The 19,344-nt window shown below is 40.9% G+C and overlaps 1 long non-coding RNA gene and 1 other non-coding gene across 3 annotated transcripts in view; one reads left to right on the top strand and one right to left on the bottom strand.

Moving 5' to 3' along the window:
• The window catches only part of LOC123333198, a 32,928-nt gene that overhangs the window by 8,622 nt on the left and 4,962 nt on the right, over positions 1 to 19,344 (top strand). The gene's annotated exons all lie outside the window — the stretch shown is intronic.
• On the bottom strand, positions 10,532 to 15,558 carry LOC123333197. 2 transcript variants are annotated; one of them, XR_006640915.1, is made up of 5 exons: positions 15,370 to 15,557; positions 14,446 to 14,577; positions 11,627 to 11,920; positions 11,433 to 11,508; positions 10,532 to 11,002 (listed from the first exon to the last, which is right to left on the bottom strand). It is a non-coding gene; the product is annotated as an uncharacterized LOC123333197 (transcript). The 2 variants fall into 2 exon arrangements; XR_006640916.1 differs by lacking the exon at positions 10,532 to 11,002 and adding an exon at positions 11,076 to 11,192 and having other exon boundaries at positions 15,370 to 15,558.

The following is a 19,344-nucleotide window of genomic DNA, read 5'->3' on the forward strand; positions in this document are numbered from 1 at the left end:
TCCTTTGGCTGAAGTCTTTTCTAAAGAAAACCACAGCCTACTCTCTGCCTGTCTCTTCAGCTTTGGCAGGTTGCTTTACCCAACTGTCCTTTCAGTCCTGATGCTTTTCTCCTCTCTCTTTGCTTGGGTGCATTTTTAGTTTTTCAAGATGCAAATCAGGTGTCCTTTCTCTCAGTGACTTAGGTGTCCCTCTTCTGTACCTAACTCCTCCTATGGCAGTTGTCACTTTGCATTTATTTTTTAATTTAAAAACATTTTGGTAGTGTGGGGGGAGGTAGTCTGTGTTGCAAGGCATGTGGGGGTCTTAGTTCCCTGACCAAGGATTGAACCTGCATCCCCTGCATTGGAGGCTTGGAGTCTTAACCACTGGACCACTAGGGGAGTCCCAACATTTTGCATTTTAGTTATAGCTTTGTTTTTTGTATTTGGATTCTGTCTGGAATAATAACTCATTGAGAGTCTGGTTTGTTACTATAGCCTAGTGCAATACTAGTCAAAGAATGGTCCTGCTTTCAGATCATATCAGCATTACCTGGGAGCTTGTAAGAAAAGCAAATTCTTGGACTGGGTGTTACCCCAGATTTACTGGATCAGAATCTGGGAGTGGAGCCCAGGAATCTGTCTTTTCAGAATCTCTGATTTTTGTGTGCTCTAAAGTTTGAGGAGCACTGATTTAGAACACAGTGCTTTGCAGTAGGGGAAAATCTCAATTAATATTTAAAGAATCTGCCTGTGATTCGGGAGACCTGGGTTTGATCCCTGGGTTGGGAAGATCCCCTGGAGGAGGGCATGGAAACCCACTCCAGTATTCTTGCCTGGAGAATCCCGCGGACAGAGTCCATGGGGTCACAAAGTCGGACACAACTGAGCAGCTAACACATATTCATTAATTTAATAAATCAGTTCCAGTGGCTATAACACTGATATTCAGAAAATTGTAGAATTAAGAGAACTCTTAAAAAACAAAGCAAACAAATCAAATTTCTTCCTTGGGGTTCTGATTTGGATTTGTCCCATCTTGCTCTCTCTAATTACTCTGTCTCCCACATTGTAAAGTGTCCTAGTGTCAAGTTCTAAAGGTCAAACCATCAAGTTGAATTGTCAGAATCCTGACCCTCTGCATCACTATTGACAGCCTGACTCCCTTTCCGCCCTACCCTCAGGGGATCCTTCACCTAGAGTAGAAAAGGATTTTTTTCTTATTTTCCATCTAGGTTAGGTCTAGCCCGCAGGGAAAGGAGGAACCTACAGGAATGTCTACCAAAGTTTAGCAAATGTATACAGTTGCTCTGGAACTCGGCCCAGAGTTATTGGCCCAGAAGAGAGTAAGCTTCCCAGTTTCTCTGTAGGTTTTAGAGAAAGAGGAAGAAGTTAGAAAAGCAGGTCTTTGTGGAAGGAGTAAGGTGATGGTGATGGTAGTGGTGGTGATGGTGGTGGTGGAGGGGTGTGGAATAAAAGAAAAAACAGCCTTAGTTGTTGCTCTAGTTGACTGGTATTGGGATGAAATAAAGCTGTTAACCCTAAATCACTGCACCTAAATATTGTACTTAGAATATTTCAGGACACCAGGGTATTCCAATATTATATAGAGATGAGAGGAAGAGGGAACAAGAGATTCCTGCCTTCCAGGAGTAAATAAATTCAATACCAGAAAGAGAGAAGTCAATGCTAAGGCAAACAGCAGGATGTGGAGAAAGAATTCAAATTTAACAAAACTATTTTTTTTTAGTGACGTATAGTTAATTTATAATGTGTTAGTTTCAGGTGTACAGCAAGGTGATTCAGTTTTACATATACATCTGTCCTTTTTCACATTCTTTTCTATTATGAATTTTTATAAGATATTGAATATAGCTCCTTGTGGTATACAGTAGGTCCTTGTTGTTTATCTATTTTATATATAGTAGGATTCCCTGGTAGCGCAACTGCTAAAGAATCTGCCTGCAATACAGGAGACCCCAGTTCGATTCCTGGGTGGGGAAGATCCACTGGAGAAGGGATAGGCTACCCACACCAGTATTCTTGGGCTTCCCTGGTGGCTCAGTTGGTAGAGAATCTGCCTGCAATGTGGGAGGCCTGGGTTTGATCCCTGGGTTGGGAGGATCCCCTGGAGGAGGGCATGGCAACCCATTCCAGTATTCTTGCCTGGAGAATCCCATGGACAGAGGAGCCTGCTGGGCTACAGTCCCTGGGGTCGCAAAGACATGACTGAGCGACTAAACACAGAACAGCACAGTGTGTATAGATTAATCCCAAACACTATCCCTGTTTAGTAACCATGTTTGCTTTTTATGTCTGAGTCTATTACATAACCAGTAGTTTCACATTTCTATGCCTCAATTTCATGAATGTACATGAAAAAAAGGACATAATATATAGTAACCGATCAGAAAGGTATGCTGGGTCCCAGAGTGGGCTGCACTTAAATGTGCCTCAATGGCATATTGGTTATTTTGAATTAAAGTTGCTTAAGACAGGATCTTTGTATTGCACTCAAAACGCCAGCAAACTTGGAAAACTCAGCAGTGGCCACAGGACTGGAAAAGTCAGTTTTTATTCCAATCCTAAAGAAAGGCAATGCCAAAGAATGTTCAAACTACTGCACAATTGCACTTATCTCACACGCTTGCAAAGTAATACTCAAAATTCTCCAATCTAGGTTTCAACAGTAGGTGAATTGAGAACTTCCAGATGTTCAAGCTGGATTTAGAAAAGGCAGAGGAACCAGAGATCAAATTGCCAACATCCTCTGGATCATAGAAAAAGCAAGAGAATTCCAGAAAAACATCTTCTTCTGCTTCATTGACTATGCTAAAGCCTTTGACCGTGTGGATCACAACACACTGTAGAAAATTCTTTGCGCGTGCTGTGGTTCACGGGGTTGCAAAGAGTCAGACATGACTGAGTGACTGAACTGAACTGAACTTACCTGCCTCCTGAGAAATTTGTGTGTAGGTCAAGAAGCAACAGTTAGAACTGGACATGGATCAATGGACTGATTCCAAATTGGGAAAGGAGTACATCAAGGCTGTATATTGTCACCTTGCTTATTTAACTTATATTCAGAGTATATCATGTGAAATGCCAGACTGAATGAAGCACAAGCTGGAATCAAGACTGCCAGGAGAAATATCAATAACCTCATATATGCAGATGATACCACCCTTACGGCAGAAAGCAAAGAGGAACTACAGAGCCTCTTGAAAGAGGAGAGTGAAAAATCTGTCTTAAAACTCAACATTCAAAAAACAAAGATCATGGTATCTGGTCCCATCACTTCATGGCAAATAGATGGGGAAACAATGGAAACAGTGACAGACTTTATTTTCTTGGGCTCCAAAATCACTGCAGATAGCCGACAAAGGTCCATCTAGTCAAAGCTATGGTTATTCCAGTAGTCATGTATGTATGTGAAAGTTGCACTATAAAGAAAGCTGAGCAGCAGAGAACTGTGGTATTGGAGAAGACTCTTGAGGGTCCCTTGGACTGCAAGGAGATCCAACCAGTCCATCCTAAAGAAGACCAGTCCTGAATATTCTTTGGAAGGACTGATGCTGAAGCTGATATACTCCAATATTTTGGCCACCTGATGTGAAGAACTGATTCATTGAAAAAGACCCTGGTGCTGGGAAAGATTGAAGCCAGGAGGAGAAGGGGACGACAGAGGATGAAATGGTTAGATAGCATCATCCACTCAAGGGACATGAGTTTGAGCAAGCTCTGGGAGTTGGTGATAGACATCTAATGTGCTGCAGTTCATGGGGTCCCAGAGTCCACACAACTGAGCGACTGCACTGAAGACAGAATCAATGCAAGAGGGGTACTCTGACTCTCCTCGCTTGTCTTCCTGAAAGCAGGAAATAGATCTCTTCAGTGAAACATGGACTCCCCCGTGTGGAGGGAGAAGTCCACCCTTATCCCCAGTGACAGAATTTTGGCCAAGAAGTCTGTGTAAGCAAAACTTGTTACTTATTTAATCTATTACTCTAGGCTCTAACTCTGTTTAGATTTTTCACTAATTGAGCTCTGAAGTCTGAGTTTCTTGGTCCTGTCAATTCTTTGCAAATCTATTGTTTCTTGGTTTAAAAGTATAAACGCTGCTTGCTTTGACCACTTCTTGGGTCCATTTCTACGAGATGGTCACTATTAGAATTTTTTTTTTCTTTTTTTAAGGAAAAGCATTATTAGTTCAGACACAAGAACTCAAGAGCATGAGAGGGGGAAATTCCCTTCCCCCACCTCCACAGGTATATCTTGTAAGTGCTCAGTCAGTGTTAGCTATTATTATTTTCTCTCTATATGCTTTATTATGGGGCTTCCCTACTGGCTCAGTGATAAAGAATCCGCCTGCCTTGCCAGGAGATACAGGAGACGTGGGTCCAATCCTTGGGTCAGAAAGAGCCCTTGGAGAAAAGCATGGCTACTCATTCCAGGGCTCTCACCTGGAGAATCCCATGGTCTGAGGAGCCTGGTGGGCTGCAGTCCATGGGGTCACAAAGAGTCAAATATGACTGAAGCAATTGAGCACAGCCTAGCACATGCTCTGTTTTGGAAAGTCCATGAGTTCATTCACTAAGCGAATATACTATGAAGCATCTCTGAAGTGTCAGGTGCTAGAATAAAGAAGTGGGTTATGCATGCTTCCCAGTGGGCTTTCCAGGTGGCGCAGTGGTAAAGAACCACCTGCCAATGCAGGAGTCTGGAATTTGATCCCTGGATGGGGAAGATCCCCTGGAGAAAGGGAATGGCCACCTATTCCAGTACTCTTGCCTGGAGAATTCCATGGACAGAGGAGCCTGGTGGGCTATAGTCCATGGGGTTGCAAATAGTCAGACACAACTGAGCAACTAACACTTTCACTTTCAATATCAATGAACCATTCCATGAACAAAAATAACTATTACTTCTTTCAGTGTTCTAACTAGATTACATGTACTCTAGCATCCACAGATTTTTATCTTGTATAGCACATTTGGAATTGTTATTTCCATCCTTAAGAGACATGTCAAGAATGGAGGTAGTTGAATTTGAGGAGAACATAATTCATTCCATAAGAGTTATGTGTGTGTGTGTGTGTGTGTAGCAAATCCTTTTGTTTGCATCCTTCTCTGATCCCTGTATCAGCTAACATAAGATGTATAGATAATAATTAACTTACATCAGTGTATTTAAGATACAGTGTATCAAGGAGATCTCTGATAGCTCAGTTGGTAAAGAATCTGCCCGCAATGCAGGAGACCCTGGTTTGATTCCTGGGTTGGGAAGATCCTCTGGAGAAGGGATAGGCTACCCACTTCAATATTCTTGGGTTTCCCTGGTGGCTCAGCTGGTAAAGAATCCACCTGCAATGCGGGAGAACTGGGTTCGATCTCTGGGTTGGGAAGATCCCCTGGAGAAGGGAAAGGCTACCCACTCCAGTATTCTGATCTAGAGAATTCCATGGACTATACAGTCCATGGCCTCACAAAGAGTCAGACATGACTGAGTGACTTTCATACCAAGAAGAGTGAGTATCACCCAGATTTTGTACTATCTTGCTGGGAAAGAGCACATTTCTGGTTGTACACACGATAGTTTTATTATGTTAGGTAGAAATATGACTTTGCTATTTTCTTTATTTGTAGGTTAAATATGGTTTAAGGAGATGTATATGGGTGCCATGTTCACAAGGGATGAGCTATGATGCTTAATTTTATGTGTCAACCTGGCTAGTCAGCAGTACCCAGGTATTCAATTATAAACATTAGTCTGAGTGTTTTTGTGAAAGTATTTTTGTAGAGGTAGTTAACATCTACCATCAGCTGACTTTAAGTAAAAGAACATTATTCTTACTAATCTACGTGGGCCTCATCTAATCAGTTGAAAGTCCTTGAACAAGACAGAGGTTTCCCCAAAGAAGAAATTTCACTTCTGGACTGCAGCTTTAGCTACTGTCTGAGAATTTCTAGCCAGCTGGCCGGCCCTCTGGATTTTGGGTTTACTAGATCCTCAGAGCCACATAGACGATTCCTTGAAATAAATATTTATATACAGGTGTATAACCTACTGGTTCTGTTTCTATGTTAGAATCCTGGTTGATTTAGCTGTTTTGTATATTACCTATGAATAAAGTCAAAGTTAATACCTAGGTGTTGAAAGTGGCAGTTGACATATTTGGTTTGTTGAATTTGGTATTCATTATTAACAAAGTTCTTTTCATCTGGCCTATATGGGCTTCCCTTGTGGCTCAGTTGGTAAATAATGCACCTGCAATTCGGGAGACCTGGATTTGATCCCTGGGTTGGGAAGATTCCCTTGAGAAGGGAAAGGCTACCCACTCCAGTATTCTGCCCTGGAGAATTCCATGGACTGTATAGACCATGGGGTTGCAGAGAGTCAGACACCACTGAGCAACTTTCATTTTCAAGGTAGGTGCCCATCCAGGCGTCCTCAGGAGCTAACGTCATCTAGGTGAAGACGCAGCCTCCATACCGGGGCAGGCAGCTCGGGACGGGCTCTGAATTGCAGGCTCCCCTGGCCCGGCAGAGCCGTGCGCCGCTGGTACCTCACCAGCAAGCGTAGGCAGGAAGCAGGGCCTCCAGCGTCTAGGGTCCGACTTCCTGTTGTCCGATCTCAGGGTGAGGAGGGGCTCACTTCTGTTTTCTTTTTTCTTCCAGAATACTTCTCAGTATACCACGTTACATTTAGTCATAATGCCCAAGGCTGTTCTTGACTGTCACAGTTGGTCTATTTAATTTTAAGGATGCCCATTTCACCCATGTCCTCATCTATTCTAGATTGCTTCCCTTTTTCCTACCCCTTTTTGCCCACTTGTATTTTTTTTCTGTACTTGTATTTTATGCCTACTCCCTGAACATGTAATTCGTTTCATACCCCCTGCTTTTAAAGGCATTATCTTCCTTTAAGATTTTTAAAAATCTTAAGAATGGCAGGGTGTTCTCCAAAATGTCAAAGGTTATAGCTAAAAAAGATGACGATTCTGTGGTCACAGTAGATAGCTAGCATTTTTAGGATTTTGCGAAATTCAGATTAATTTCATTCTTTCATCTTCGCTTCTGCAAATTATAGACAGTGTGGTATGGTTTGGAGGAACTTAGATAGGCAAGTTTTAGCTTTGAGGTTAACCAGACCAGGGTTTGAATTCCAGAGCTATTTGGATGGTGGCCAAGTTCATTTAACCTGATTTTCTAGTTCTTTTATCTGTAAAGCAGCTTTAGGGAATGCAGAACTTCACCTCTACTCTTACGTGGTCCCTGACTGGGCTCAAGAATTAAGTTGACACAAAACAGATTAAAAAGAGAACAGTATTTCACTTCACTTGATGATTTTACATATGGGATTCTTCACAGGAAAATGAAGACTCGAAAAGCAGTATATCATTTTTTATGGCTTAATTTTCTGTGCTGACCACTTATCCTCTAACATAGGTTGCTAATATCACACCTGATTATGACCAAAATATAGGGATAAATGATCATTGCCCACAATAACTTGAAAATTAAGAAACTGGACAAATGATTTACATATTCCCCATAGACACCTCAATCTTGAAAATGCCATGATAGCAAGATTTTTGTCCACTTCACTCATCTGGCACCTAGAATCATGTCAATTATATAGAAAGAGTTTCCGTAAATATTGATGCTTTTGAACTGTGGTGTTGGAGAAGACTCTTGAGAGTCCCTTGGACTGCAAGGAGATCCAACCAGTCCATTCTGAAGGAGATCAGCCCTGGGATTTCTTTGGAAGGAATGATGCTAAAGCTGAAACTCCAGTACTTTGGCCACCTCATACGAAGAGTTGACTCATTGGAAAAGACTCTGATGCTGGGAGGGATTGGGGGCAAGAGGAGAAGGGGACGACAGAAGATGAGATGCCTGGATGGTATCACTGACTCGATGGACGTGAGTCTGAGTGAAATCTGAGAGTTGGTGATGGACAGGGAGGCCTGGCGTTCTGCGATTCATGGGGTCGCAAAGAGTCAGACACGACTGAGCGACTGATCTGATCTGATCTGACCTGAAGTGAATGTATATAAGTGTATGTGTGTGTGTGTGGGGGGGGGTCAGATAATGGAGAATTAAAGATCAGAGGGGGAAGTAATGAGTTATTTAATAAATGCTGCTAGAAAAGATTGATGAAATTTATATAAAAGTTGAGAACAGCTATTCAAAGATTTCCTGAAGTAGAGAGAAAAGCCATAAATCTACAGAAAATGCATGTAACAGAAAATGACAAATTTTTGGTATCTATAACACAGAATTTCCAGAAATCATAATCAATAAAGCTCTGTCCACCTTGAAAGGCTTTCTTCTTAGGGCTCCCAGGACCCAATCCTTTTCTGAGATTCCTTCTGTGTCAATGATGCACATTCCACTTTTCTTTGATTTTACTACTCTTCTCTCCCTCTCCCTGACTGAGGACCTACTGTGTATCTCAAAGCTACAACTTCTAGTCTAAATTCAATCTGTCAGAAAATCTGCTTTCCTTTCTTCAAAATATACCCCCAAATCTTCAACTTCTGACCACCATCACCTCTAAACTAGAAACATTTTCTGGTGTCTGGTTCTCATCTTCCCATCCCACAGACTATTTCCAACTGATCAGAGTAGTTCTTTTAAAATGTAAATTACACAATATCATGCCATGACTGAAACCTTGACAGTGGCTTTCAATATCTTACAGAGGAAAAGCCAGAGATTTTGCAAACTTCTAAAGGATTTGGCCCCTTGCTCCATTTCTTATGTCTTAACACTTCCCCTCTCATTTACCTCCATCCCTTCTGCTTAGCCTGCTTTTCAGTAAATGAACCTAGCATGGTTGCAATTTCAGTCTTTGCACTTGCTGTTTGCTGTGCCTAGAAATTTATATTTCCATATAAAAGCAAGAGTCTTTTTTTCTTTTTTTTTTCCTTCTTTTTCTTTTTAAAATTTGGTCATGCCCCATGGCTTGCAGGATCTCAGTTCCCTGATGGGGGATTGAACACGGGCCCGGCAGTACAAGTGCTGAGTTCTAACTCCTAGACTGCCAGGGAATTCCCAAGACTTATTTTCCAAAAGTATTTTTTAAATTGAAATATAGCTGATTTACATTGTTGTGTTTCTGTTGTACAGCAAGTTCAGTTCAGTCACTCAGTCGTGTCTGATTCTTTGCAACCCCATGAACCGCCACATGCCAGGCCTTCCTGTCCATCACCAACTCCTGGAGTCCACCTAAACCCATGTCCATTGAGTCGGTGATGCCATCCAACCATCTCATCCTCTGTCGTCCCCTTCTCCTCCTGCCCTCAATCTTTCCCAGCATCAGGGTCTTTTCAAATGAGTCAGCTCTTCGCATGAGGTGGCCAAAGTACTGGAGTTTCAGCTTCAACATCAGTCCTACCAAGGAACACTCAGGACTGATCTCCTTTAAGATGGACTGGTTGGATCTCCTTGCAGTCCAAGGGACTCTCAAGAGTCTTCTCTAACACCACAGTTCAAAAGCATTAACTCTATGGCACTCAGCTTTCTTTATAGTCCAACTCTCACATCCATACATGACCACTGGAAAAACCATAGCCTTGACTAGATGGACCTTTGTTGGCAAAGTAATGTCTTTGCTTTTTAATATGCTGTCTAGGTTGGTCATAACTTTCCTTCCAAGGAGTAAGCATCTTTTAATTTCATGGCTGCAATCACCATCTGCAGTGATTTTAGAGCCCAGAAAAATGAAGTCAGCCACTGTTTCCACTATTTCCCCATCTATTTGCCATGAAGTGATGGGACCGGATGCCATGATCTTAGTTTTCTGAGTGTTGAGCCTCAAGCCAACTTTTTCACTCTCCTCTTTCATCAAGAGGCTCTTTAGTTCTTCTTCACTTTCTGCCATAAGGGTGGTGTCATCTGCATATCTGAGGTTATTGATATTTCTCCTGGCAATCTTAATTCCAGCTTGGGCTTCCTCCAGCCCAGCAGCAAAGTGATTCAGTTATACATATGTGTGTGTATATATATGTATAGCTGAATCATATAGCTATATAGCTGAATATGTTTATATATATATATATACACTTTTTCATACTCTTTTCTACTATGGTTTATTATATGTGACTGAATATAGCCTATAATACTAAATATAATATAGTTCCCTGTGCTCTACAGTAGGACCTTCTCATTTATTCATTTCATTTCTAGTAGTTTGCATCTGCTAATTCCAAGCTCCTTTTATCCCTCTCCCACCCTCTTTACCATTTGGTAACTATAAGTTTGTTTTCTATCAGATAATTTTTCTCACCTTCCTCCAGTTTTTCTCTAAATATATTTGTTGACAAAGCAGTGTCCAGAAGTTAGATTTAAATCTGTACCTGAGAAAACTATTAGAATTTGTGATTTAGAGCTTGAGGGTTAATGGAAGGTTCTGGGAAATTTTGTTTGAACTTGTGATCAAGTAAAATTTAAAACACAGAGCAAAAAAATAAAAAAAAAAACCACAGAGCATTTCTACCAGAGAGATGAAATTACAAATTCAGGCTTAGACATTTAGGAACTGGCACTTGTTGATGAAATCACATTTTTTAATTTTTAACTCAAAAGTTTAATTGTTTTCGATTGGACTGGGTCTTCAGTGCTGCCGGCAGGCTTTCCCTGGGTTTGGAGAACGGGGCTGCTCTCTAGTTGTGCCTGGGCTTCTTATCGCAGTGGCTTCTCTTGTTGCAGGGCACAGCTCCAGGCCCATAGACTTCCGTGGTGGCAGCACGCATGCTCAGTGGTTGCGGTATACTGGCTCTAAGGTGGGCAGGCTTCAGTCCTTGTGGTGCCGGGGATCACTAGTTGCAACTGTCAGGCTCTAGAGCCCTGGCTCAGTAGTTGTGGCTCACCGGCTTAGTTGCTCCTTGGCATGTGGAATCCTCCCAGACCAGTGATGGACCCTTTTCCCCTGCATTGGGCAGGTGGGTTCTTATCCACTGCACCATCAAGAAAGTCCTCACATTCTTTCCTAACAATTCAATTTCCTCATTTTGGGTCTAGAATGACAATCAATGAGGTAATATTAAAGATTTATACATAAATATCCATAAATAATATATACAACTTCCATAAACAACCAGTGCCATTAAAAGTGTTGATGTTGTTTTTATCTTTATCTTCCTTCCCATCATATGAGCTTTTTCCAAACAACAGTGAGGAAAGACAAGCACCAAATATATTTAACATCTAAGAAACAAAGAAAAGACAAAATTATTTAGTCAATAAAAATCTAATGGCTGCCATTCTGTGTCTGGTAATATGATTACATGATAAATGGTGGCATGACCACAGGTGTATTTATGTCTGTTGAGGGGACTGAAAAATAGGACAGAAAGTTGATGGGATATTCAACTGTGGGAACACAATGTGTCTCCAGAGGTCAATGTATTTTTTCCATTTTATGTTCTACATGTCAGACATCCTTACCTCTTCTGTTTTTATATGCCCTCCAGTGTATTTCTTTTTTGTATATCTTCCTCTTTGTACAAAACCATCGGTTTATCTGCCAAAAAAAAAAAAAAAATGTTGAGAGGTGATTCATCCAGAAATAAGGATAATGGTTTATATGGGTAAGAGTTGTACACCAGGGACTTTGTCAGTAAACAAACATGTGGTCATACCTGAGTCTCTGTCATGCTAAATTCAAGTGCAAGTGATGAAATATCCTGAAATGTGGGATTTTTTTTAAATTTAAACATTGCCCAGAGAGTGTCCATGAGGGGTCTGCTGACAAATTTTTTCTTCTGGTATCATTTCTTATTTTTCTTTTCTTTCTCGTCCTTCTCCTTTTCCAAGTTCTCTTCTATGACTTCTTCCTTTTCTCCTCCTCCTCCTCTCTTTCTCTTCTCTGTCTTCCTTTCAACTTCAAGATGATTTTGATCACAGGCATCCTGGTTGTTTCTGTGCACCAGAATCTGTGGAATAAAATCAAGTTGCAGCTAAATTGAACATTCAGATCATGGTATTCTTCAGTGTGAGAATATATTTGATTTTAATAACATAGCAGTGTCAGACATTGTTGGGAAGCAGAGGAAAGGAAAAGTCAAATTGTCTAAACCAGTGAAGATTTTCATGAAAAGAATGGTGTGAAAAAATTTTTCTTTTGAACGCTAAGTAGTGATAAATAAATACTTCCTAAGGAAAGGCTATTTATTGAAGTTGAAACATCTGTATGTGATGTTAAGTACTCAAAAATAAGTGAACTTGAAATGAAATTAGCTATGATTGACCTTCCTTAAAGGACTATGCATGCTAAATCACTTCAATCGTGTCTGACTCTTTTCAATCCTATGGACCATAGATCCCCAGGCTCCTCTATCCATAGGATTCTCCAGGCAAGAACACTGGGATAAAAAAAGAAAAAAAAAAAAAAAGAATACTGGAGTGGGTTGCCATGCTCTTCAGGGGATCTTTCTGACCCAGGGATCAAACCTGCCTCTTTTAGTTCTCCTGCATCAGCAGTCAGGTTAAGGACTATACAGGCTTTCTATTTCTATTTCAGCAAATTTGCTAATTTTTAGAAATTTGTCCTTATATTTCACTTTTCCAAGGGTCCTCCTGGCATATGTTTATGTCCTGGCATAATTACTAATATCACCACTTTTACCTTAAAGTACCCTGGCTTAATCTATATATTATGTGATTCCATCACTTACACTGTTTAAGAAACCAAATCAGTAATTTAAAAGTAACCGAGACACATCAGAAGAGTTTAATTAGGAACATAATGAACAGCAATAGTTATTGAAACAGAAAAGAATGATTGTACAAATGGACAAGTTCACCACTGAAAAGGAAAGGGGGGCTAAAGTTAGACCCTAGTAGATAATCAAAAATTGATGTATGATAATGGAGAATTTATGATCAGTGGGGGGAAGTAATGAGCTATTTAATCAGTGCTGCTAGATAAAACTGATCAAATTTATATAAAAATTGACAACTGCTATTCACCAAAGATTTCATGAATAAAGTAGAGAGAAAAGCCATAAATTGGCAGAAAATATATGTAACAGAAAACTGACAAATTTTTGGTATCTAGAGCAAAGAGCTCCCATAAATCTATAAGGAAAAAAAAATCCAAGAGAGAAAAAAAAAGCTGTGTGTGTGTGAGGGCTGGGAGTCAGAAGTAGATCTGAATGGCTAATATTTTAAAAAGAATAATCAAGATGAAGATAAGAATGAGCTGCCTTTTTATAGTTACTTGATAGACAGAAATGAAGAAATCAAATAATATCAAATATGAGACAGCGGTAGGTTGAAAAGAACTTGCAGGTATTTTTATTAGAGGTGTGAGTTGATTGAATTCCTTTGGAAAACAATTTTGCACTTTCTTGTAAAATTATAGATTCTCTTATCCTTGATTTAACCCTAGAGACTTACTTGCATATGTTGAAGAGGAGACACAAATAAAAATCTGGTACCGTTCATGATCTGAAACATCAGGAGGGGAAATAATTCAATGTCTATCATCAGAATGACAGTATTTTGGCCACCTGATGGGAAGAGCTGACTCATTGGAAAAGACCCTGATGCTGGGAAAGATTGAGGGCAGGAGAGGATAAGATGGTTGGGTGGCATCACCAACTTGATGGACATGAGTTTGAGCAAACTCTGAGAGATAGTGAAGAACAGGGAAGCCTGGTGTGTTGCATTCCATGGGGGTCTCAAAGAGTCAGACACAACTTAATAACTGAACAGCATTATCAGAATGAAGTTAATGATTAAAGCTAATTTAAGAATTTGGTGAACTTTAGAATTATAATTCTGAGTAAAAAGAACAAGTCTCATAATTAAAAATAAACCAAAAAAGAACAATTCTCCAAAGTAAATAGTATTCAAAAACCAAATAATATTATTGAAGGGTATATACATATGTGATAAAAAATATAAAACTAAGCAAATGATAAAGGAGTTTCAGAAGATGTGTGGAAGAACAAAGTAGGATAGAAGAGGCTTACAGAAAAGCTGATGAAATGCATTAATAATATTATACCTAGATCAGTAATGTTATATGACATCTGTAATATATGTTGTACTTAGGACTGTCCAGTTATTCTGTGACCTAGATGTATCCATGTGGCCTGAAAATTAAGAGTCCATTAGGAATGAGCTTCTGTGATTTGGTTATTGGTGCCACAACAATTAGACTTCCCAGGTGACACAGTGGTAAAAACCCTATCTGCCAATGCAGAAGACATAAAGAGACTCCGGTTCAATTCCTGGGTCAGGAAGATCCCCTAGAGGAGGAAATGGCAACCCACTTCAGTATTCTTACCTGGACAATCTCATGGACAGAGGAACCTGGTGGGCTGCAGTCCATGGGGTCAGACATGACTGAAGCAATTTAGCACGTAGGCACGCCACAACAACTAAGAATGGAGTGAAAGATAAGAGGCAGTGCATTTGCTTATTATTTGATTTCCATTGAATTCATACTTACTCCAGCTTTCTGATTTTGTGAAGTTGTCACCCATTTCCAGCCATTGTTGACATAGGTCCATGATTATCTTCCTTTGGGTCTTCTGTACTAGATGTTGTCCTTGAGTTTCAGAAATCAAATACTCAGATTGACCTAAGAAAAATCCAGAAAAAGAGTTTGTTATAGAAACACATTCAAAAGCTCTTACGGGGGCTTCCCTGGTGGCTCAGTTGTAAAGAATCTGCCTGCCAGTGCAGGGGACATAGGTTCAATCCCTGATCCAAGAAGATTCCACATGCTTTGGAGCAACAAAGCCCATGTGCCACAACTATTGAGCCTCTGCTCTAGAGCCCAGGAGCTGCAGCTACTGAGTCCACGTGCCACAACTAATGAAGCCCATGTGTCCTAGAGCCTGTGCTCCGAAGCAAGAAAAGTCACCACAGTGAGAACCCACTTGCTGCAATGAAGTGTAGCCCCTGCTTGCCACAACGACAGAAAAAGCCGGCACAGCAACCAAGACCCAGCACAGCCAAAAATAAATTAAAATATTATTATTTTTTTAAATCTCTTATGGGACTTCCTTGATGGTCCAGTGGTTAAGAATCTGCCTGCCAATGGAAGGGGCATGGGTTTGATTCCTGCTCTGAGAAGATTACATATGCCTTTGGGGCAACTAAGCCCAGGCACATCAACTACCGTACCCATGCCCTAGAGCCCCAAAATCTCTATTGCAACTGTGTGTTTATTTTCTTGTACAAGAAAACTGCTTTTAAAGAGTCCTATTTGTGTTTGCATGTCGGTGATATATTTCCTGCTCATTGTCTCTTGAATTGACTCCAGTCAGTCTTTTACATCCAACTCCACAGACATCTCTCTTGTCGAAGTCACCAATCAACGATCTTAGCATTGCAAAAATCCAGTGATCGATTCCCAGCCCTCTCTTACTTGGAGTATTTGGAGCTCTGTCCATCTTGAAAGGCTTTTCTCTCAGGGCTCTCAGGACCGAATCCTCTCCTGAGATTCTGTTTATGTCAGTGATGCTCAAGTTTCTTTACTTCTTCCTTTTTCTCTCCTTGTCTTCCAGACTGCGGACCTACTGCAACTCTCAAGTCTATGTCTCTAGAGCTCTGAGTTCCTATATATACTGTCCAAGCACGGAAATCTAATCATAATGACATCGTTACCACCCAGACGGTGATTAGGTTAGGATTTGAATCTCCAGGCTTGTATATCCAAAGTTCCAGCTCCGTATCTCTGCTTGGATGTCTCATTAGTCATAAGTCAAACTTAAAACTTCCAACCTCAACCTCGAAGTCCCGAATTGACCCCTAACCCCCTCTCAGGCCTCCCTGTTTAAGTGAAGGCAGTTCCATTGATCCAGTTGATTGAGTCAAGAACCTCAGCTTCTGCAATTGTTGTCTTTTCTCTTGGGCCAAAATCAATCTTTAAAAAAAAAAAAAAAAAATCTGCTTGGTCCCTTGCTAGGTTTCCGACTTCTGTTAACCCTTTCTTGTATTTCCCTGGTGGCCTAGTGGTTAAAAATCTGCCTGCTAATGAAGACATGGGTTCACTCCCTGGTCCAGAGGATTTCTCTTGCCTTGGGGGAACTGCCCCCTGTGTGCCACAACTACTGAAGCCCAAGTGTTCTAGAGCCCGTCCTCCACAATAGAAGGTCCTGCAATGAAAAACCCACTCATTGCAACTGGAGAGTAGCCCCTGATTGACAAAACTAGAGAAAGCTAGCATGCAAGAAAGAAAGAACTGCAAGTTCTTGGGAAAAAAAAAAAAAAGCACCTTCCTGCACTCACTTTGCTCCATCCCTCAGACTGCCTTGCTTTTCAATTAACAAGCCAGTGTGGGGCCCAGCTGAAGCCTCTGCACTTGCTGTTCATTCTGCCTACAAAGTTTTATCTCCAGAGAAATGCAAGACTTGTTCTCTTACTCTCTTCTGATTTCTTTTCAAGTACTTTTATTGACAAGGCAGTGCCCAGAAATGAGACCGTAGTAGGCCGTGCATGGAGATGACAGTTAAGGATTTGGGATTAGAATGTGAGGGTTAATAGACTCTTTCAGGAAGTTTGAACTTGGGCTGTGATCAAGAAAAATTTAGAGAACTGATGAGAACTCTTCAAAGCTGGAGACCAGCCAGGAACCTGAAGATGTTCCAATTCAGGCTAAGGATTTTGTGAAAAGAAAGAAAGTGAAAGTAGTGTGTGACTCTTTGTGACCCCATGGAGTATACAGTCCATGGACTTCTCCAGGCCAAAATCCTGGAGTGGGTAGCCTTTCCCTTCTCCAGGGGATCTTCCCAACGCATGGATCGAACTCAGGTCTCCTGAAATTGCAGGCAGATTCTTTACCAGCTGAACCATAAGGGAAGCCCGAGAATACTGGAGTGGATAGCCTATCCCTTCTCCAGGGGATCTTCCTGATCCTGGAATCCAATCGGGGTCTCCTGCATTGCAGGCGGATTCTTTACCAACTAAGCTAAATATTTAAGGCCATTGGGCATCCCTGATGGTTTGTAAATGATGAGGTAATCTGTGGTGAAGATGGATTGGATGAAGCAGATTAAGGAACCAATGATTTGCTTGTTGCAGAGGTTACAGAGATGGCAGTGCCTAGAACTAAGGTAGCTGCCTTTCCTCCCTTGGATATCAGTGGACCACAAGAATGAGCCCCAGTGGTAGAGTGGGTAAAGTGTATAAACAACAACAAAAAACCCGTAAAAAAATACATTTCCATCAGGCATATGAAACATATTCAATTTAATCAAGATGCAGAGAAACAAAACCTTAAATAAGGAGATATATAAACATTTATTTCTATTATGATACAATATTTACAAAAATTTATAATCCATAAGTATGTCTACAAACAGACCCCAGTGTATAATCTAGGCTTAATGTATGATAATGGAGAATTACAGACTAGTGTGGCAAGTAATGAGTTATATAATAAATGCTGCTGGAAAAGATTCATCAATTTTATATAAAAATTGAAAACTGGTATTCATCAAGGATCCCAGGAATGAAGTGGAAAGAAAAGTCATGAATTTGCAGAAAATATATTGACAAATTTGTAGTATCTGAAACAAGATTCCCAGAAATCAATAAGGAAAACAATCCTTATTAAAAGATGTGTGTGTGAGGCCAAGGAGTCAGCAGAATACCTGAATGGCTAATATTTTGACAAGTATTCCAACCTTAGTAAAAATCAAGATGAAGACAAGAATGAGCTGCCATGTTATACCCACTTGAAGAAGTCAAACAGTGCTGCACGTTAGAGAGTTGTAGATTGACAAGAACTCTCGTGTGTTTTTGGTGGGAGTGTAAATTGATTCAACTTGTTTGGCAAACAATTTTTTTTTAAATAATTGTCTCCTGTGCTTCACATTAATTAAAGGAGAGAGTTATTTTTCTTAAAAAAAAATTTTGTTTTTTTACTTGGTTGTAGCAGGTCTTTGGGCTTCCCAGGTGGCACTAGTGGTAAAAACTCCCCTCTCCACCCCCGAACAATGCAGGAGATGTAGGAGACGCAGGTTCGACCCCTGGGTTGGGAAGATCCCCTGGAGGAGGAAACGGCCATCCACTCCAATCTTCTTGCCTGGAGAATCCCATGGGCAGATAAGCCTGGCTGGCTACAGTCCATAAGGTCACACAGAGTTGGACATGACTGAAGTGACTTAGCACCCCCACATGCAGTGGTCTTTAGTTGTGGCCTGGGTGATCTGGTTCCCTGACCAGGGATCAAACCCAGGCCCCCTGCACTAGGAGTGCAGGTATTAATTATTGGGCCATCAAGAAAATCCTTTGTCAAACAAGTTTTCACCGTCTTGTAAAATTATACATTCTCTTATCCTTCATATATACATGGAGACCTTCTTCCATATGTGTATCAGGAGACATGAGGAAGAATGTGGTAGCATTCATGGTCTGAAACATCAGAAGGGGAAATAATATAGTCAGAAGGAAGCAAATGAATGAAAGTTGATTTGGGTCCTTGGTTGCGGCTTCCCTAGTAGCTCAGCTGGTAAAGCTCAGCTCCAGTGCAGGAGACCCCAGTTCAATCCCTGGATCAGGAAGATCCCCTGGAGAAGGGAACAGCTACCCACTCCAGTATTCTTGCCTGGAGAAGCCCCATGGACAGAGGAGCCTGGCATGGGGTCACAAAGAGTTGGATATGACTGAGCAACTCTCACTTTCAAGTACTCGGTTGATTTTAGAAGCATCATTTTGGGTAAAAAGAGCAAGTCTCGAAATACATAATCATCAAAAATCAAATAATATTATTGAAGGGTGCATAAATATGTGATTTAAAAAGCTATAAAACTGAGGAAAGGATAAAGGAAATTCAGGAAGATGGTTGGAAAAACAGACTAGGATAAAGGAGACATACAGATGAGCTGATGAAATGTATAGCTAACAGTATGTGTTGGTAATGTTATACGACTTCTGTTTTAGACTCACCTCTTTTTTTTTTTTTTTTACTGACGTGTAATTCTCTATAAGCTGCACATTTTTTGTGGGCTCCAGAGCACAGGCTCAGTAGTTGTAGTACACGGGGTTAGTGGCTCCGCAGCATGTGGTATCCTCCTGGGGATCGAACATGTTCCCTGCATTGGCAGATTCTTATCCTTATTCACTGTGCCACCGGGGAAGTCCCCCCATTTTACTTTGATTAGATTTAATATATTCATAAACATTACTTGAAAACACAAATCTTTTGAGATGGCATGTTTTTAAAATTGTGTGCTAAGTCGCCACAGTAGTGTCTGACTCTTTGTGACCCCATGGACGGTAGCTTGCCAGGCTCCTCTGTCCATGGGATTCTCCAGGCAAGAATACTGGAATGGGTTGTCATGCCTTCCTCCAGGGGATCTTCCTGACCCAGGGATAGAACCCACGTCTCTTATGTCTC

The sequence above is a fragment of the Bubalus bubalis genome, chromosome 4 (assembly GCF_019923935.1).
Source record: "Bubalus bubalis isolate 160015118507 breed Murrah chromosome 4, NDDB_SH_1, whole genome shotgun sequence".
Classification (NCBI taxonomy): domain Eukaryota; kingdom Metazoa; phylum Chordata; class Mammalia; order Artiodactyla; family Bovidae; genus Bubalus; species Bubalus bubalis.